Genomic DNA, 22,075 nt, shown 5'->3' on the forward strand with positions numbered 1-22,075 from the left:
CTAGCACGAGCGTGGGTGCACCATCGCCTCCCCTAGTGGGAGACTGGAGGAGGGGGATGGATATGTACATGGTGGCTGAAAGGGTCACCTACAAAGCCAGGGGTTGTCCCCGGAAATTCCGCAGAGTATGAGAAAAATGGAAAAAGTACTATAGTTTCGATGGGGGTCTGGAACCAGATTGACGCACTAAGAGTCCTGCTGCTTGAGGCTATGTTTCATATTGCTGGAAGGCGGGCTGTGGGACCTAGACCTATGGAGCATTCTTGGGGGATGACACAGTGTGACAGAATTATGTATTGTGGGAGAGGGCTGGATCTTGTTGACTTGCTGTACATGACGTTGTCACTACGGATGGTGGGTGGAGGGGCGGGGGGACGCCTGGGAGTGTCGATAACTAACTGTGACTTGCCAACTGTGTTTATGTTGATTATAAATGCAAATAAAAATATATATTTTTATTAAGTATACATTATTATCAGAGACTATATACTTGCCTCTTGGATACAACTTTACAACTGAATTTTATTAATTTTCGTACAGTTGTGTGTATATAATAAAACAACCTACCCACCATAATTGATCTGTCTATTCATCTTTTTGGGTTCTGGAGTAGCATGCTACTCGCCGAAAAGCACTTCAACACTTCATCAGGGGTAGCAAGCGCTATATAAATGCAAAACCTTCCCTCTTCTATCCCTCCACTATCTTTTTTAACCCAACCAACAGACCAACATGTCCAGCTCTCAAATACATTTTATATTTCCCTTCACTAATTCACCACTAATCAATTTTGGATCCTGGAGTAGCGTGCTATTCGCCGAAAAAGCGCTTCATAGTTCATCAGGGGTAGTAAGCGTTATATAAATCTAAATACATTACAATTACTGTTTACATTGGGCTGCACTAAGGCGAGGATAGAAGTAGAGTGGGCCTTAGAGTTTATCTGCACAGAACGAAGCATACTACAGAAAGTGTGAGATCATTCTATATGTTGTGCGCCTAGCAGAGAAAAACACAGCATACAATATTTATTGAAGAGTCTATTGGCTCAGTCAAGGATTCTATTTTTAATACAATTCATGTTCACAAGCACAAGGATTGGAAAAAAGCTTTCTAAATACACAAAGGAAAATTGAAGGAGTTTGAAAAGCGTTCCGGCCCACACTCATCTCCCATATAGGAGGAAGGATACACTGTGAATGCAATATCCTCTGTGGAAATGTGCGCCTTTACAGGAGTTACATTTGAATTATCAAAAACATACCTCCTCCCAAAAAGAAAATGTTACTGGGCCAACTGGAAAGTAAATGTAAAGCAATAAATAGTCATTGTATCAATACTGAAGGCATTTTGGACAAACCAGGGTTAAATGTTTCAGAAGGCAACAATTCGATGAACCAGGCTACCAAAGCACAAGAATGTGGTGGGAGCCTCCAGCTCTGGGTCGGATTCCTGAAATGATGCACTATTTATTTATTTTATTTTTATTTTAAAAGTTTGATATAGCGCTAGCTTGACCGGTAGGTATCAGAGCGCTTTACAAATACACAGTAAACAGCAGAAGGACATTATATCACATAGTAGGCCAGCAGTAAGACAGCAAACCACAGAAAATAAATAAATATGCAGTGCAGCAGAGGGGGAGAGAGCAATAAAAGTAAAGGCGAGAGTGACATAGTCCGGTCACCCACTATCCTTGAATGTTCAGAGAGAGAGGAAACAAATCGGATAAAGAAGACTAGGTTAGTGGACGTTGGTCATGAAAGTATTTGTTTAGGAGAAGGAGTTTCAGGTCCCTTTTTAAACAGGAGAAGGAGGGGTTGCATCTGAGGACTCCAGGGAGAGCGTTCCATATCCTGGGAGGGTTGCCAGAAAACAATCGGTATTAGGGAGTTTTTTTTTCAATTTCAGAGGAATAAGAAGGAGTGAGTTGGAGCTTCTTAGTGTTTAAAATTAACTAGGTCGCCTGCAAAAGGTCAGAGGGCACAACATGCTCCGGAGTGTGCATGATTTGGTTCCCAGAACTCCTTGCAAGAAGGAGCTTAAGAATTTGAGTCTCCACAGGGCTGCAGCAGGATCTCTGACGTGTCAGTTCATCTCTCCAAGCTATTACGCAATTCATTTCTCCTTGGTTAATGCTCAGAATCCGGCAGACGAGGTCCATTTCTCATGGGTTCATCATACTCCAATCTGCCATAGCTTCCAGGCACAGGGTGATAAAAAAAAAACACCTTATTAAAAGAACAACGATCGGTTAGCAGGTTTTACAGCTTCATGTTAACCATTAAAAAGGTCCCAAACCAAGAGAGGGAAGCGCAGAAAAGGGAAAGGTGATAAAGAGAGACAGCAAGGATGAACAAGCGTGGCCGTGTGCGCCAGGTCGGCGGCGAAAGTGAAAGCGCTGCATTTGGAGCGCAAGTGCAACAGGGCCAGTGCGACCGCCATCTGTTTCCAATTAACGCGACAGCGAGACGCGGGTGTGATAACTGAAAACAGATGGCGCTCCTGAGTTCCCTAGGCCAGGGGAGAGAGAAGGCGGGACATGCACCTGCCTTTGGCCAATTGCATGCTGTCTTTCTTAGAAAGACAAATGCAAAGGCTAATAGCTGGTGATGAGAAAAAAAAGGACACGCACAAGCGTGTGTGCAGAGTTTAAAGCCCTTACTAAAAGCCTTGCAGGCGAGACCTAAAAATGGTGTACGAACCAATATAAATATACAGAAGGGTTTTAATATACAAAACCATCCAGAGATCATATTATTCTTCATAGAGTGGTGAATTCACTGGTGGTACCTAAAAGAATACATACATAGGAAATATAAGAATCGTTTGAAAAAATCTAGTTCAGACATTTGAACAACTGTGCTTGTGTTACATTTCAAAGCTATTCAGTCCAGGACATACAAAACCGTCTGAATGGGACACTACCATATACTGTATAGTCAATGTCTGTTATTCTTTTTTTTTAAATGTTAAATATTTTTATTGAGTTTGTAATACATAAATCGTAACAAGCAAACAAACCCCCCTCCCGCTTATCTGTCTTTTGTCGCAAAGCAATTCAGGACAACGATGAGACATTCCCCTCTTAGGTTTGTACACAGCCATTTAGCCAACAACCCATAGCAGGGCAGGCGGCGATCTTGGAAATATCTGCTGATTTGATCACAAATGAATTGCACCTCTCTCCTCGCACATTCCCCCTCTGTATCTCATAGTGTGATATTCAATCCCTACTATACATGCTGACACACCGTCCGATAGCAATCTTGTGTCCCTAGTCCTCTACTGCTGTGTGAGTGTCTTCCTTACTATGTAGGTATGACTGGTATAATCCCCAAAAGTTTTTAGGACGACTAGTGGGAGGCAGTAACTCGCTGTAGTTCTCCGACTGTGTACTGCTATATAACATATTGTGTGCCCAGCGTTTAGGTGTAGGTGCGGGGCCTCTCATCCAACAACAGGCTACTACCCTTCCGGCTATTAGGAGCCCCATGTCCACCAATCGCCGAGTAGCTCTAGGTAGCTTTTTAGAGTATCCCAGAAGTGCCAGAGTGGGATCTGGTGCGAGATCTATTTCTACTGTGTTACTTATGTCCGTGAAGATCTTCTCCAAAAAATCCCATACACTTGGGCATTGCCATGCCAGGTGGAGGAAATCTGCATCAGGTGCGTGACATCTCTCACACTCAGTGTCATGAAGGCCATAACCATGTAGCCGTGCTGGTGTGTAGTACACCCTGTTGAGAAACTTGAAGTGCACTAGTCTATGTCTGGCGATGCCAATCGCGCTTTCGTGTATTTGTGCTCCCTATGCGCCTGGGACAGCTTGTATAGCTTGTATAGGTTAGACAGTAGTTTCTGGGGGGCTTCTGCCTTTATTACATACGTGAGTTCCGGGACTTCCGGTGGTTCAGCAATATCTTCCCCCAGCAGTTCATTGAGAGCGCTACATACCCTGTGGAATTGGAAGCGAGTCAACAGGGGAGTGTCCTCACTGTTTGTTGTCGCCTGCTCCCATGTTTTGGCCACTCCATCCTGAAACAGGTCTCCAGCCACTATAATGTTAAGCTATTTGCTGGGAGGCAACCACTGTGTCCAATCGACAGGCATTATGGGTGAATATAGTAATGCCCCTCCCTGCAGCTGCAGAAGACTATGCCACGCATGATTAGTTGCTGCGATCGAGTCCAGGAAGCCAGTCCTACGATCTACTGGTTGGAAAATAGTGGTCGGGAGCGAGAGCGTGTCAGCAAAGAGTGTTTCCATACAGACATGTGGGATACAGCCATCCCCGTGGAGCCAGGTGTGCAAATGAGCCACTTGAGGTACTCTGAAATAAAGCTCCAAGTCTGGGGCACCGAGCCCATCCATGCTATAAGGTAGTGTGAATAGCGTCTACTTGGCTCGGGGTTGTTTCCCTGCCCATGCCAGTTTAATCATGAGTTGCATTAGTCATTGAAAAAAGGACTTGGAAAGTACTATCGGGATTGTCGTGAATAAGAACTATAGTCTAGGCAACACAACCATTTCCATTATGGATATCCGTCCTATAAGTGAAAGTGGGAGTCTGCACCAGGCCTCAACATCATCTTCCAGCTTGCTGAAGGCAGTGCCATAGTTTGCTCTGAACAGGATCTCAGCATCGGTATGTAACTGTATACCCAGGTATCTAACTGTGTCTGTGGTCCACTGCAGTGGGTATTCCATATCGAACTTCTGCGTCATCGGGGTTAAAGGGAAGGCCAGTGACTTCGTCCAGTTAACCTTCAGGCCCAATAGGGCGCCGTATCGGACCACCTCTCTCAATACCGAGGCTAAATTGTTATCTGGGGCGCGAACGTATAGTAAAGTGTCGTCCGCATACATGGAAACCAGTATCTTGTATGTAGGGAAACCAATGACTTCATTGCCATGGTATTCTCGTAGCGCACAGGCTAATGGTTCAGCCACCAGGGCGTACAGAAGCGGCAACAGCGGGCACCCTTGTCTGGTGCCTCTGCTGATGGGGAAGGAGTTGGTGACCAGATTACGAATCATCAGCTTTTCCGCAAATTAATTAAAACCTGGTTATTTTCTTCCATCTAAGCAGCCCTAGCATCGGTTACCCTCCACCTCTCTACTCTCTCTATACGTGTCCGCCATATCACACATGTCCGCGAGCGCTGGGACGCCCCGTTGCTGGGGTAGCCATGCGCTATACAAAATCACTTAACATAACATTAACATTACCAAGTCGGAGTCTGGCCCGCGACCAGTTGTATAGGGCCCCTATCATTTGGAAGAATGGCAGCCCCAGGCCCATCCTCTGTAGTACCAGTCGCATAAATGGCCACTCCACTGAGTCAAAGGCCTTTTCCATGTCGAGGAACACCGCCAGTGCCTTCCGGTCCTGCCGGACATGTTGTATCGTGCCTAAGACTGTGCGGATGTTGTAAATCAAGTTCTTGTTTGGGATGAAGCCAGCCTGCTCGGGTGCGACTAACTGAGGCGCCAAAAGCGCCAGGCGGTTCGCCAGTACTTTAGCCGAGAGGTGTGGGAGTAGTTTATCCTGAAACGCCTTATAGAACCCCACCGTGAGGCCATCTGCTCCCGGGGCGCTGCCGGCCCGCATGCCCGCCAGGGCTTCAGCGATTTCATCCTTCTCTATCGGGAGCATCAGGAATTCCCTGTGTGTGTTAGTCAATGAGGGTATATTAATGTGGTCTAGGTAGTCGGTAATATCGTCCTTGAGGTCTCCACTTTTGGACGAGTACCGCTCAGTGTTGAAGGCCTTAAATGCTTGCGCTATATCTGTTTCTTCCGTTAATATTGCACCGTCCCCCGTCTTTATTTCCGTGACTTGTTGTCGTCCCCTTTTCCCACTCAGGATTCTGGCTAGGACTGAACTAGGTCTCTCTCCCTCCCCATACGTCCGAGCCATTGCGTATTTTCACAGGTGTTTCAATTCCCTATCCGCATCTTCATGGTATTCAGCCAGGAGTGCCTTGATCTCATCCCCTAGTGCGCTGTCCGAGTGTCTGCGCTGTCTTTCCTCTAGGGTAGCTAATTGTCGCTCCAGGTCTGCAAGTCTTTGTCTAATGGACTTGAGTACTCCCGAGTGTTTCCACATCGCTATGCCCCTTATATATACTTTGAATGCCTCCCATACAACCTGGAAGCTATCTCCAGAGCCTATGTTGGTCTCAAAAAAGTGTCAATGGCCTCCGCTAGCTCTCCTCTAAATGTCGGGTCTAGGAGGGAATACGGGGGCCACCTCCACGTGAAAGGTGGGATGGCCTTCCCCGGAATGTCCAGCACCAGCAGCACTGGCGAGTGGTCAGACCAATGTCTGTTATTCTTAGTATAGGAGAAAAATAAAATATTTTTTAGACAACAAGATTCACTACAATAACAATATACTATAGAAGGGTTAATCCGCTAATGTTGGGAAATGTTCCTCAACTCACCGTGGCATGCGGCTCAGGGTGACTCTCTGCCCTATAAAATAATTATAGGAAGGGGAACATGGTAAGAAAATAAGTCTTCTGGAAGGCTGTTACAGTTCTAGGCATTTCACAAACAAGTGTAACGATAAAGTGTGCCCATGTAGATTAAAAACCGTCCAAATACTTATAGGCAGTTTCTGCAATAGCGATTGAGGTATTTTCGTATGGCTGTGTAGTAGGCCAGCAGTAAGACAGCAAACCACAATAGGTTCCTAATAGGTTCCCCAAGCATGTATTCAGATGTCACTAAGGTCTATCGAGACAAGTGGGCAGCGTAATGGTGTTTAACACTAGGGGGAGACACGCCAAGACCGTAGAGGCAGTCGTGTGTCTGCCTTGAAGTTTGTGTAGCAATGCATTTGATGGCTCGTACCTCATAACAGGCGTGTGTTAAGGCAGCACAGGGTGAACAAAGGCAGAACCTAGTGCAGTAACTTCCAGAGCAAACATGTGGTGTTATGGGGAAAAGCAAGACTCTTAGAGCTAGTTGGCCTAACACACAAGTACAATATGCTTAGATTTCAGAACCAACTTCCCCATCAAAATATGCAGCGGTAAGGCACATGATGACACTGCCTAGTTTAAACATACATGCAGCATTCTTCAAGTTGAAAACAGCTAAGTGTTTGATGTGCACTGCAATAACAAGGCTGCGATGCAATGGAGGAAATGCACTTAAAATAGTTGACCTCAGAATGGGTGCAGCGTGCTTTGTTTTCAAGGCAAAACACCTGCCACATGTGCACTGAGAACTTTCCTACGACATGAAAGAGTGTGCTTTGAAACGTCCATATCTTTAACACGAATGCAACATTCTTTACGTTCTTTACGTTTTCATTGCAAGAAAAAAAAAAAGAAAAGACGTCTCAAGGCACAAAAAATTCAAGATATAACAAACGTAGGGTCACAGACCCATACCTATATATGGGGAGCCAGCAATCCGCTATACCACAGCAGATGGAGGACGGTGTCCAGGGTAATTGCTTGAATAGAGGACCAGGAGCCGAATTTGGTGTGTGGCACTCACTCAGGTTGTATAGTTGCATCACTCTGATGCAGTCGCGTGAGCATGCGTACTTGGGAAATGTAGTCCCATGCCGGCATCATGAATCTTATCAACGTGCACTAAATGCTGAAGGCTTTCGTGCCTCTGTCACACACAGCCGCTTCTTCACGTGGAATAGAATCACTAAAGACGGACCTCCATCGAAGTTAAATGCAAATACCACAATGTAATGGCATGTGTTTTTAAAGGGTCAGCGCCGTATACCCGCGGGCTGAAGACCCATTAGGAAAATGAGCACACCCTAAAACCAGATTGCTCATAGCAGAAATGAGTGATAGGTTTGTAAACCATGTCCCTTGTACTGTCATATGGTTACTGCGTTTCTATATATTGTGTTAAGTTAGCATGAGTTTATTAAAAGTTTAAACGCCATATTTTCTTTCGGCTTCAGTTTGCACACGACACCTAATTGTTATGGTAGCTTTCAACCTAGACGAAAGATGTGATTTATTTGAGAATAGTATGTTATTGCTCTGTTATCAGTCGTGCTTGGTACACTTGGTACAAATGTCTGCACACTGAGAACTGCACCCTCTAAGAATAACCTAACACAAGGTTGCTGAAGGCCTGATCCTCGCACCACATTAGACATAACACAAATAATGTTGCTGCCAACATTGGGCTCTACGCGAGTTTAAGATAGAGTTACAGGGAATGAATCAACACACTTGATGCTTCGCATGCAGAGAGCTGGTAGCTGTTGATGTGATCTACTCCTACTGAAATTTAGAGGTATGGGCCCGCCCTGCTAGAACCCAAATGAGACCTTCTTAGATATAATATAATATGCTAAATAGGGTGCGCGAAATATAGGTGATACAGAATTCTATAGATTTTTACATCATAACATGCTATCACCTTTTGCTTATTATGGATTAGTGACTATGCTGCTAACTCTGATTTTTATAATATGTATGTTGATATTATACAAGATACTGCGTTTGAGAACTTTGCATTGAAAAATAAACATTTCAAACTTGCACGTGTGTTCTTTGCCTCCCAGTTTCGGTTTGTAATGATTATATAACGAAAGAGTGTTCATGTGTTCCACGATACCCGAGGTACCCTAAGTTCATGTTCTGGATTGTCTTAGTCATTGGTGAGTTATTACTACCGATGAGACACTGTAGCTAGCTTGGTAAGGGGATTTCTGAAACTAAGGTGAGTTTTGGGTCACCCTAACTCACCCGGGTTCTAGATCTCTGTGCACAGTTCTGTGGGAGAACGGAAACCCTGCTACAGTACTAGGCATGTATCCTGTTGCAAGCAGTCAGCCCCATATGTTTAAGGGTATAGAGATGTCAGTGCACCCGAATCAGAGTGCCCAATCTTGGATGGTTAAGTGTAGGATGTTTGGACCATGTCCAATGGACAGTCTGTCACAGGTATCTGGTGGTGGTAATCTTCTTCTGAGCTTATGAGAGGACAATAAAAAAAATATATATATATGAAAATATAGAAAAGAACAGGCAGTGTCCCTCACACATATTCCAAGGCACATGGTTGTCAGGAGCCATAGTTCTATATGGTTAGCCATACGTATTCTCTTGTATGTTAGGTCACCGGTGGCACTTCACCAGACACCCTGAAATATCGCTCACGTGGAAAAGGTAAAGTCTAATGGGGCCCCCTCCGTCAGAGAAGGGACAACTCCCCTGTTCCTGTTGCAACCAATGGAGATTTGGGACTATTCTACATGGACAAGGGAAAGTGGTGTTCAGGCCGGGTCCGATCCCAATCACTGCTTTTGTTCCCATGGTTTGTCTGTGCCAATTGGGATTTCATTTAAATGTGTGTATCAATGATATTTTGGTCATCTGGCGAGGTGAAGATCAATCTATCACTACCTTCGGGAAATCGATTTGCAAGAACTAAGAGTGTGGCATGCCAATGACTGCTTCCACAACAACTTCAAGAAGATATTGCCCTACCTTATAGTCCCTATTAACGGCCACAAACAGCATTTCCATAAAGTAAACAATTGGTTTAATAAGGAATTAAGACTTTCACGTAGATATCTGGGTAAGGCACTTTGCACAAAGGACATCTCAGAAATCAGTCTGGGTGGATAAAGGTACAAAAGGGCCCAGGCTCAGGCTAAGAAAGAATGGGGGGACGAAAGACGGCAGGACCTCAAATTGGCTGGGTCTCTTAAGAACTCCACCAGGTTTTGGGCACTTGTAAATTGGAGGGGAGAGAGGTATCTGCTTCACCTCTGCAAAATAACATTTATCCCCAGACCTGGGTTAATCATTTCTACAATCTTTATTCAGTAACTCCATTTATTGAGCAGGACACTGTGCTAGGGACTGTGTAAACAGACAACTCTACCTAGCCCTTGCCTTGACCTAGCTGACATCCTCAGCTCTGGATGCAATGACCAGAGGTAGAGCTTCAGGATTAGACAGCATTGCAGCATATATCCTTCTGCTAGAAAGAGATAAATTGTCTTAGTATAACCTTTCCTTAACTAATGCCATTATCAGTGGTGCCCCAGTACTGGACTCTTGGAAGGGAGCAGACGTCGTCCCGATATATAAGAAGGGAGATAGATTCCATCCAGCCAATTACAGGCTGATCAGCTTGATCAACTGTGCGAAGAAAATTTCTGCCCAATTGGTCTTGAGCAAGATTGAGGAATGGACTGCTGCTAAAGCCATCGTATTGTATCCCCCTTTCAGACAGGCTTTCCGAAGAAGATATCCACGATTATGCCCAGGTTCGCTGGAGAACCCAGGGCCAGGTAACTGAATGATTTCCTATCAATTAAGGTGTCCGCCAAGGCTGTGCACTGGAACCCACTCAGTTTTCTTTATATCTTAATGTTGTTCATTATCTCCCCTCAATTGATGCACCATACCTGGCAGGCACAAAACGAACAAGTTACTTACCTTCAGTAACGATGTATCTGTAAGAAAAATATGTTAGTTATAGATTCCTTAGAATGACCCCCAGGCTTCAGACAGGATCCAAGGAATTTTTTCTTAGCAGTACCTCTGCGTGTCGGTAGGAGGCATCGGTCGACTATGCGTCCGTCATTGGCGTCGTGGTCGTTGGGATGACGCCGCTGTGTCTACTTAGACTCTGCTCTTGAGCACTAACATCAGTTCTGACACAACGTTCAATGACAGAAGCGCAGAGCCATGCAAGACACTGACCATTGGTGCACAAATCTAGGGCCCTGCAAGGGAGTCCCAATCCCTAGAAGTCAGTGTGCAGAATGGGGAGGATGGGTGGGGCGGTAAGGAATCTATAACAAATATATATCTCTTACAGATACATCGTTACGGAAGGTAAGTAACTTGTTCATCTGAAAGAGACTATTAGTTATAGATTCCTTACCCTAGAACAGATACCCCAGCAATACCAACCCCAGAGGAGGGTCTGCGAATTAGGTTCACACCAAGAAGTCCTGGAGAACAGAACGGCTGAAAAAGCCATCTCTACGGACTTTGGCTATCCAGGCAATAATTGGGTAGTTAACGTGTGCAGGGATGCCCACGTAGCTGTGTGACAGATGTAAACCAGCAGAACTCCACGTCCCAAAGCAGTAGTGGCTGCCGTCGCCCTGGTAGAGTCGGTCCGCAGTTCTACTGGAGGTTCCTATTTACCCAAAGAATAACAGATCTTAATGCATAGTGACGACCCATCGAGAGATGGTACCTTTGTGCACTGCCCGACCTTCCTTGGTGCCAACAAAATCCGCAAAGAGTTGATCATCCCCCCGGAAGTCTTTAGTGCGGTCAAGGTAGAAAGAAAGTGCACGTTTTGGGTGCAGACAGTGGAATCTCCCCTCCTCTTTGGAAGGGTGCAGAGGTGGGAAGAAGGTAGGCAATGTGATGGTCAGACCTATGTGTAAAGAGGCAATCACTTTGGGCAGAAAAGATGGCTTATACGGAGGACTACTTTGTCCGGATGGACAGCAAGAAAGGGAGATCTGGAAGATAAGCCTGAAGCTCACTCACCCTGTATGTATTGGTTTTTGTTAAGCGCCTATGTCACCCGCAGGTCTCATAGCGCTAGCTGAAAGACAGATCAGGACAGAGTGTTTAGAAAAACCACGTTTTTAGGGCTTTCGGAAATGACTTGTGGTTGGTTTAAAGACGGAGCTGTAGGGGCAATGCATTCCATTGCTCAGGTGTGGTTCTGGAGAAAGACCTACAACTGTTTTTCACAGTGCGGACCTTTGGGATGGTCAAAAGGTGCTTGCTGATCGATCGGAGCGTTCTTTCTAGCTGATATTTAGTCAGTTTCTATGCTAAATAGGTTGGGCCATTGTTGTTGATTGTTTTATTAACTAGACGGCATATCTTGAAATTAATCCTCTTTCTGATAGGGAGCCAGTGAAGAGTCTTGGAGTTTAGATAGGAGCTTATCATTTATGGATGCAAACAGAGCATTTCCATAGTCTAGGCGATTTATAATTAGTTGAAAAAACAAACAAGAGTTACCTGGTCCAAATGATTGCCTGTGTGTTGTGTCGCGCCAAAAGACCGCTAGACCAACATGTCATCACAATGATAATGCTGGGTTGGAAAAAATTCCCATCAGCTCACCCTTTATGGTGGAGTATCGTCATGTGGGATACATGTCATAAACCCAGATCTCTCCCAGCGCACCTGATAATGATGCGGAGATGGATTTTGAAAATTACTTTTCCGAACCACAGTATTTCAAAGGAAGGACTGATGGAGTGCAGTGCTCGTGAAAAAGAAAGGTGAAATATACATAAAATTGGCTCCTGAGACAAAAAATATGTTTATTCAGTATTATCTCAGGGTCAAGGTTAAAAGTGGCGCCCAATAGTCTTAAAGAATGACTACATAACGGCGCAGTGCATAGAGGTCGACATGTTTCAGCTTATATGGACCAAGAGTCCAAGCTTTCTTCAGAATGTGATTGGCAGCGAAGGAATCTAGGTTAATTTTATTCCAGGATCTGCTTAGTTTATATTCTTTCGTGGGGTGAGATTGTGTTAATAACCCATTCAAATGAAACTTTATTACATAGTGGTCGGACCATAGGATGGGAGTAGGTTGATCTATATTTGCATTCGGGGAGTTGGTAAATAATAATAATAATAATAACAATAATAATAATAATCCACATTTATAAAGCGCGAACAATCACCCGTAAGGGTCTCCAGGCGCTGGGGGCCGTTGGGAAGATTAAGCGAGCTATTGCCCAGTCACATGGTGCTGGGCTAATCTGCCGCCGGCACCAGGGATCGAACCGTGATCCCCAGATTCCAGTGTCAGTCGCCCTGGCCGCGGCGCCACACCTCTAGGGTGTGGCCTGCGACGTGCGTGGGGCCGGTCACCATCTGTTTTAGACCTAGGGTTTCAAGACTGTTGATAAGGTCATGGGTATGAGGGTCTGTATTAAGCTCGGAATGAAAATTCAAGTCGCCTAGTAGCAGAAAATTATCGGCATCTAGGACATGTGGTGCTATCGTCTCGGTAAGGTTACTGGGGAAATGGGTTTTATTTCCGGGTGGCCTATAGAGAAGGGCACCTTTCCAGGTTCCCCCTTTTGCGTTCTCCATGGAGAAAATGCAGATTTCACCCCAAGTGGCCTGCACGGCCTCTACCATATTATTATGGTAGTGGTTCTGAAGGCAATAACTATGCCGTCGCCTTTCTAGTTTTTCTGCCCAGTCTAATTATTTGGTAGTCAGGTGGGAGAGCCACGGAGAGGTCGGGTTGCAAGAGTTTGTGAAGCCATGTCTCGGTGATAAAGAAGAGGTCAGGCTTTTCTGTGTCTAGAAAAGACCAGATCTCAAGTGCGTGTTTAGCGAGAGATCGTGCGTTACAGTATAGACCAATTCGTTGTTTATGTTCTGGTTGTTCTGGACTGAGTAGCGGAGGTTTAATTTTGGTTTTTATTTGTTTGGCTTGTCCTTTGATAGGAGGATGTTTTTGAATAGAGGGTGCCCTGATGATATAAGAGGGATTGGGGCCAGCTACCAAAGTGTAGGCTTTGTTAAGTGAGAGAAGCTCCTTGCTGGTATAGTGAATCAGAGTCATTGTTAATGGTACGGGAGAATTAAGAGGGAGTTGTGGATGAAAATGGGCAGGGTGTCTGGCGTTTGGTGTCGGTCTGGCGCGGCGGACGCAGACGGGCTTGCCTTTGGCGCGCCGCTGCGCTTCCGCTCGGCGCACCTCTTTTTAGCTAAAGGAAGTGGGCGGGACTACACCAGCGCATGGACCGCTGATCTAGCGTCCAGGGAGGCAAGGGAGCAAAGATGGCCATGTTGATTTCCTCCGCACAAACGTCCCAAGCCGCGGCAGATATGGGGGAACACATACAAGGCCGGGTATAGAGTCAAAATATCGAGTTTTTATTATCGACTAGACATAATATCGAGTAAAAAATATAGAAAAGACATAATATCGACTAGACATAATATAGACTACCAGGAAATTTTAATAGCAAATAGAATGGACATAATAGCGAATAAAAATATAGAATGGACATAATATCGACTAGACAAAATATAGACAACTAAAATATCGAATTTAAGGTAAGTTAATATTAATTTAAAATTTTTGTGTAATATATTTCTGTAGCGGGTTGTGGGATTATAGGGGAATAGGGTGGGAAATAATTTAATTATAATTAATTCAATATGTTATTTTATTTATTGGTATTTATTTAGAATTAATTGTTAATTAATTGTTAATTGGTAATTAATTAAAATATAATTGGTAATTAATTTTAATTGATAAATTGATCAATATGTTAATTTTAGTATTTTATTTTCTGTAGCGGGTTGTGGGTTTATAGGGGAATAGGGTGAGAAGTAATTTAATTATAATTAATTAAAGATGTTATTTTATTTATTGGTAAGTATTTAAAATTGTCAATTAATTATTACTTTGTACATAATTAAAATAGAATTGATAATTAATTTTAATTGATTAATTGATTAATATGTTATTTTAGTAATTTATTTTCTGTAGCGGGTTGTGGGTTTATAGGGGAATAGGGTGGGAAGTAATTTAATTATAATTATTAAATATGTTATTTTATTTATTGTTATTTATCTAGAATTAATTGTTAATTAATTATTAATTGGTAATTAATTAAAATATAATGTGTAATTTATTGTAATTGATAAATATGTTACTTTTATTACATTAGTTTCTGTAGTGGGTTGTGTGTTTATAGGGGAATAGCTTGGGAAGTAATTTAATTGTAAGTAATTAAATTTTTTAAATATTTGTTTGTGTCTAATTTTTATTTATTTTTATATTGTAAATTAATTTATTGGTAATTGGTAAATAATTAGTATTAGTAGGTAATTTTAATTAGTAGTTAATTTTTATTTGTAATTTTAATTGATTAATTAATATATTTTATAAAATAGTAAACTATTTTAATTATTTTGTAATTGGTATTAATATTTATGTTATTTATATTTATGTATGAAGTATTTACTTTCCCTACTATTGCACTCACTGAAGTGGGAATAGTAATTTTTACCCCTACGCTATCCAACGCTTTCCCTACTGTTGCACTCTCTGGAGTTGGAATAGTAATTTTTACCCCTACGCTATCCAACGCTTTCCCTACTGTTGCACTCTCTGGAGTAGGAATAGTAATTTTTACCCCTACGCTATCCAACGCTTTCCCTACTGCTGCACTCACTGGAGTGGGAATAGTAATTTTTACCCCTACGCTATCCAACGCTTTCCCTACTGTTGCACTCTCTGGAGTTGGTATAGTAATTTTTACCCCTACGCTATCCAACGCTTTCCCTACTGTTGCACTCACTGGAGTGGGAAAAGTAATTTTTACCCCTACACTATCCAACGCTTTCCCTACTGATGCACTCTCTGGAGTTGGAATAGTAATTTTTACCCCTACGCTATCCAACGCTTTCCCTACTGATGCACTCTCTGGAGCTGGAATAGTAATTTTTACCCCTACGCTATCCAACGCTTTCCCTACTGTTGCACTCACTGGAGTGGGAATAGTAATTTTTATCCCTAGGCTATCCAACGCTTTCCCTACTGTTGCACTCTCTGGAGTTGGAATAGTTATTTTTACCCCTACGCTATCCAATGCTTTCCCTACTGTTGCACTCTCTGGAGTGGGAATAGTTATTTTTACCCCTACGCTATCCAATGCTTTCCCTACTGTTGCGCTCTCTGGAGTGGGAATAGTAATTTTTACCCCTACGCTATCCAACGCTTTCCCTACTGTTGCTCTCTCTGGAGTGGTAATAGTCATTTTTACCCTCTCACTATCCAACGCTTGATCTACTTTGCACTCTCTGGAGTTGGAATATTAATTTTTACCCCTACGCTATCCAACGCTTTCCCTACTGTTGCACTCACTGGAGTGGGAATAGTAATTTTTACCCCTAGGCTATCCAACGCTTTCCCTACTGCTGCACTCTCTGGAGTTGGAATAGTAATTTTTACCCCTACGCTATCCAATGCTTTCCCTACTGTTGCACTCTCTGAAGTAGGAATAGTAATTTTTACCCCTACGCTATCCAACGCTTTCCCTACTGTTGCACTCACTGGAGTCGGAATAGTAATTTTTACCCCTACGCTATCCAACGCTTTCCCTACTGTTGCACTCTCTGGAGTTGGTATAGTAATTTTTACCCCTACGCTATCCAACACTTCCCTACTCTTGCACTCACTGGAGTGGGAATAGTAATTTGTACCCCTACGCTATCCAACGCTTTCCCTACTGTTGCACTCACTGGAGTGGGAATAGTAATTTTTATCCCTACGCTATCCAATGCTTTCCCTACTGTTGCACTCACTGGAGTAGGAATAGTAATTTTTACCCCTACGCTATCCAACGCTTTCCCTACTGTTGCACTCTCTGGAGTTGGTATAGTAATTTTTACCCCTACGCTATCCAACGCTTTCCCTACTGTTGCACTCACTGGAGTGGGAATAGTAATTTGTACCCCTACGCTATCCAACGCTTTCCCTACTGTTGCACTCACTGGAGTGGGAATAGTAATTTTTACCCCTACGCTATCCAACACTTTTCCTACTGTTGCACTCACTGGAGTGGGAATAGTAATTTTTACCCCTACGCTATCCAACGCTTTCCCTACTGATGCACTCTCTGGAGTTGGAATAGTAATTTTTACCCTACGCTATCCAACGCTTTCCCTACTGTTGCACTCACTGGAGTGGGAATAGTAATTTTTATTCCTAGGCTATCCAACGCTTTCCCTACTGTTGCACTCTCAGGAGCGGGAATAGTTATTTTTACCCCTACGCTATCCAATGCTTTCCCTACTGTTGCGCTCTCTGGAGTGGGAATAGTAATTTTTACCACTACGCTGTCCAACGCTTTCCCTACTGTTGCTCTCTCTGGAGTGGTAATAGTAATTTTTACCCTCTCACTATCCAACGCTTGCCCTACTGTTGCACTCTCTGGAGTTGGAATAGTAATTTTTACCCCTACACTATCCAACGCTTTCCCTACTGTTGTACTCACTGGAGTGGGAATAGTAATTTTTACCCCTACGCTATCCAACGCTTTCCCTACTGTTGCGCTCACTGGAGTGGGAATAGTAATTTTTAACCTTACGCTATCCAATGCTTTCCCTACTGTTGCGTTCTCTGGAGTGGGAATAGTAATTTTTACCCCTACGCTATCCAACGCTTTCCCTACTGTTGCACTCACTGGAGTGGGAATAGTAATTTTTACCCCTAGGCTATCCAACGCTTTCCCTACTGCTGCACTCTCTGGAGTTGGAATAGTAATTTTTACCCCTACGCTATCCAATGCTTTCCCTACTGTTGCACTCTCTGAAGTAGGAATAGTAATTTTTACCCCTACGCTATCCAACGCTTTCCCTACTGTTGCACTCACTGGAGTCGGAATAGTAATTTTTACCCCTACGCTATCCAACGCTTTCCCTACTGTTGCACTCTCTGGAGTTGGTATAGTAATTTTTACCCCTACGCTATCCAACACTTTCCCTACTCTTGCACTCACTGGAGTGGGAATAGTAATTTGTACCCCTACGCTATCCAACGCTTTCCCTACTGTTGCACTCACTGGAGTGGGAATAGTAATTTTTATCCCTACGCTATCCAATGCTTTCCCTACTGTTGCACTCACTGGAGTAGGAATAGTAATTTTTACCCCTACGCTATCCAACGCTTTCCCTACTGTTGCACTCTCTGGAGTTGGTATAGTAATTTTTACCCCTACGCTATCCAACGCTTTCCTTACTGTTGCACTCACTGGAGTGGGAATAGTAATTTGTACCCCTACGCTATCCAACGCTTTCCCTACTGTTGCACTCACTGGAGTGGGAATAGTAATTTTTACCCCTACGCTATCCAACACTTTTCCTACTGTTGCACTCACTGGAGTGGGAATAGTAATTTTTACCCCTACGCTATCCAACGCTTTCCCTACTGATGCACTCTCTGGAGTTGGAATAGTAATTTTTACCCTACGCTATCCAACGCTTTCCCTACTGTTGCACTCACTGGAGTGGGAATAGTAATTTTTATCCCTAGGCTATCCAACGCTTTCCCTACTGTTGCACTCTCAGGAGCGGGAATAGTTATTTTTACCCCTACGCTATCCAATGCTTTCCCTACTGTTGCGCTCTCTGGAGTGGGAATAGTAATTTTTACCACTACGCTGTCCAACGCTTTCCCTACTGTTGCTCTCTCTGGAGTGGTAATAGTAATTTTTACCCTCTCACTATCCAACGCTTGCCCTACTGTTGCACTCTCTGGAGTTGGAATAGTAATTTTTACCCCTACACTATCCAACGCTTTCCCTACTGTTGTACTCACTGGAGTGGGAATAGTAATTTTTACCCCTACGCTATCCAACGCTTTCCCTACTGTTGCGCTCACTGGAGTGGGAATAGTAATTTTTAACCTTACGCTATCCAATGCTTTCCCTACTGTTGCGTTCTCTGGAGTGGGAATAGTAATTTTTACCCCTACGCTATCCAACACTTTCCCTACTGTTGCACTCTCTGGAGTGTGAATAGTAAATTTAACCCCCTTGCTATCCGACGGAAAAAATATTGCATATGTTTTGTTAATAATATGTGTATATATATATATATATATATATATATATATATATATATATATATATATATATATATATATGTTTTAAAATTATATATATTTTTTTAAGTTACATTAATTATTTATTAATTTTAAGTTTAAGTATGTTTAAATTAATTATATTTATTATTATATTAGTTTTAAATTACTTTTAAGATATTTAAAAAAATCGATATTTTGACTGTCTATATTTTTTCCTATCGATATTTTGGAGTCAATATTTTTGTACTTACCTGTTTGTAGATAGGAAGTCGATATTCTGGCATTCTATATTTTTACCTCGATATTTTGGCAAGTCGATATTCTGTCAGTGATCCACAAGGCAGGTAAGCAGCGCAAGATACCATTTTTAAAAGTAAATTTGAAAGCGCTATTGCGTTGCAGACAATCGCTCTGTCTGACCTGGTGGATTTTTTAAAATCTTCAGCTGTGTGTCCGCTCAGCGCACCTCCTTTTAGCTAGAAGAAGTGGGCGGAACTACACCAGCGCATGGACCGCTGACCTAGCGTCCAGGGAGGCAAGGGAGCAAAGATGGCCGTGTTGATCCCCTCTGCACAAACGGCACAGGCCGCGGCGGACCAGGGGGAACACGTACAAGGTAGGAAAGTGGCGCAAGATACAATTTTTAAAAGTGAAGTTAAAAGCGCTTTTGCGTTGCAGGTAATCGCTCTGTCTGACCTGGTGGATTTTTTAAAATGTTTAGCTGTGTGTCCGCTCGGCGCACCATTTAGCTATCAGAAGTGGGTGGGAATACACCAGCGCATGGACCGCTGACCTAGTGTCCAGGGAGGAAAGGGAGCAAAGATGGGTGTGTTGATCCCCTCCGCACAAACGGCACAAGCCGTGGCGGACCAGGGAGAACACGTACAAGGCAGGTAAGCGGCGCAAGGTACAATTTTTAAAAGTGAAGTTAAAAGCGCTATTGCGTTGCAGACAATCGCTCTGTCAGACCTGGTGGATTTTTTAAAATGTTCAGCTGTGTGTCCGCTCGGCGCACCTCCTTTTAGCTAGAGGAAGTGGGTGGGACTACACCAGCGCATGCAACACTGATCTAGCGTCCAGGGAAGCAAGGGAGCAAAGATGGCCGTGTTGATCCCCTCCGCACAAATGGCACAAGCCGCGGCGGACCAGGGGGAACACGTACAAGGCAGGTAAGCAGCGCTAGATACCATAATCAAAAGTTAAGTTAAAAGCGCTATTATGTTGCAGACAATCGCACTGTCTGACCTGGTGGATTTTTTAAAATGCAAGCAGAGGTGAAGGCAAGCAAAAAAGCAGTCTTCAAAGGAAGCAAATAGGACAATTATGTAGGCGCTCAGAGGGAGCACACATAAGATAAGTGAGGACAAGATTAAAATCCTACTGGGGCATTACGAAAGGAGAAGGAGGAAAGAGATGAGTAATGCACTTCAGAAATCTGTTAACAATAGGATCGATGGCCATGCTCAAGAGCTCAGAGTACCAGACTCTTCGTGCCCAGTCAGGAGCCACAAGAATGACTTGGGACTGGTCGCGTTTGATCTTCTTCAGCAATTATGGCAGAAGTGGTACAGGCGGAAAGGCGTACATGAGGCCGCAACTCCACTTGCAACAAAAAGGGTCGCTGAGCGAGAGCCGCCTTGGAAACTCTAACACGCAGAACTGCTGACATTAAGCGTTCTCTTCGGTGGTGAATAGATCTAACCAAGGCTCTCCCCACTGCTGAAAGAGACCTTGCACCACCTTCGAGAGAAGATGCCATTTGTAATCCCTTATGCATCAGCAGCTGAGTTTGTCCGTCCTGGCGTACAGTGAACCTGTTAGGTGTTGAACCACCAGAGATATGCCCTGATGTTCCAGCTATGTCCAAAGGCAAAGAGCCTCTTGACATAGGATCCACAACCCCACCCTGCCCTGTTTGTTGCAGTACCACATCGTGGTGGTGTTGTATGTTAACACCTGCACAACTCTTCCTTTGACTGGTTGATGTGGTGCCAGAGACCAGAGGCCTCTGATCTCCGCCTCTCCCATATGGCCGCCCCATCCCAGGAGTGACGCATACGTCACTACAGTGAACTCAGGTTGGGGAAGGGAGAGGGATCTGCCATTGACCAAATCATGGTTCGTGAGCCAATACTGCAACTGACTTGCAGTCCCCTCCGAGTTCTGAACGTCATCGGAAAGATACTCCTTGTGCTGCGCCCACTGGAACTTCAGGTCCCACTGCAGAGCCCGTATATGCCATCTGGTATTTTCCAACAGAAGGATGCAGGAGGCCATGAGGCCCAACAGCCTCAGAGTCATTCTCACCGAAAACCGGGATGGATGTTGACACATCGGTATCATAGCCCGAATATCCTGGACTCACTGCTCGGGAGGATAGACCCGAAACTGCGCTGTGTCCAGAACCGCTCCGATGAAAAGGAGCTTATGGGAGGGAATCAGGTGCGACTCCAGCACATTAACTGTGAACCCCAGCGAATGCAGGAAGTCCGTCGTAGTCTGGAGGTGGGAGAAAACAGCCTGGGCGAGCCTGCCTTCAACAGCCAGTCGTTGAGATAGGGGAAGATTGGAACCCCTGATCTGCGCAAATGAGCTGCGACACCGCCATCACTTTCGTGAACACCCGAGGGGCGCTGGTAAGGCCAAAGGGTAGCGTGGTAAACTGAAAATGCTTGTAGCCTACTGTGAGCCGTAGGTAGCGCCGGTGGGCAGGCAAGACGGGGATGTGAAAGTAAGCGTCCTCCAAGTACAACACTACATCAAATCTCCAAGGTCAAGGGCAGACAAGACCTGAGCCAAGGTTAACATCTTGAACTTCTCCTTCCGGAGAAAGCGGTTGATGTCCCTGAGGTCTAAGGTAGGACGCAGGCCTTTGTCCTTCTTAGGTACCAAGAAGTAGTTGGAGTAGCAACCACAACCTACTTATGGCACAGCCTCGCGTTCGATAGCTCCCTGGGCATGAGATCCATAACTTCCTGGCAGAGAAGGGCCATATGATCCTCTGACATGGGATGGGGTGTTGGTCAAGTCAAGTCAAGTCATAAAATTTGTATAGCGCACTACATACCCAGAGGGTTTCAAGGCGCTTACGAAGGGGAGGAGGATTATTTGTCAAATATCCACGTTTTAAGCTGCTTTCTGAACGCTAGGTGGTTGGTGGCATGGAAGGAGGGGTAATCTTGAAGGGGCGGGAGTAGCCCTTTCGGACTATCTGCAAAACCGACCTGTCTGACGTGACGTTGGGGGAGGTGATGGCAGATCCTGCCACCCACCCACTGGCAACTGGTGGCCCTGGAAGGTCTGACTAGGAAGGTTTCGAGGCTGCTGCAGGGGGGGGTTTGGTGGACTGGCCCGCCCCCTGGCCCCCAGACCCACGACGCTGGGTCCGACGTCCCGACCATGCAGGGGCTAGGTAGCTTGCACAACCCTGTGGCTCTGGGTGGAGCGCTGTGGTGCAG

At 44.4% G+C, this 22,075-nt stretch overlaps 1 protein-coding gene across 2 annotated transcripts in view; it reads right to left on the minus strand.

Moving 5' to 3' along the window:
- Nucleotides 1–1,059: 1,059 nt before the first annotated feature.
- Nucleotides 1,060–22,075, minus strand: part of LOC147737034 (uncharacterized) — a 227,267-nt gene continuing 206,251 nt past the window's right edge. Inside the window, exons 6-7 of one of the 2 annotated variants that reach the window (XR_015309263.1) lie at nucleotides 2,706–2,793; nucleotides 1,060–2,199 (exon numbers count right to left, since the gene is read on the minus strand). The gene's annotated coding sequence lies outside the window, so the exon portion shown is untranslated. Of the gene's footprint in view, nucleotides 2,794–22,075 lie in introns of both variants that reach the window. The other variant, XR_015309259.1, reaches the window with a different exon arrangement.

This window comes from Lissotriton vulgaris, chromosome 1_1, assembly GCF_964263255.1.
Source record: "Lissotriton vulgaris chromosome 1_1, aLisVul1.2, whole genome shotgun sequence".
Classification (NCBI taxonomy): Eukaryota; Metazoa; Chordata; class Amphibia; order Caudata; family Salamandridae; genus Lissotriton; species Lissotriton vulgaris.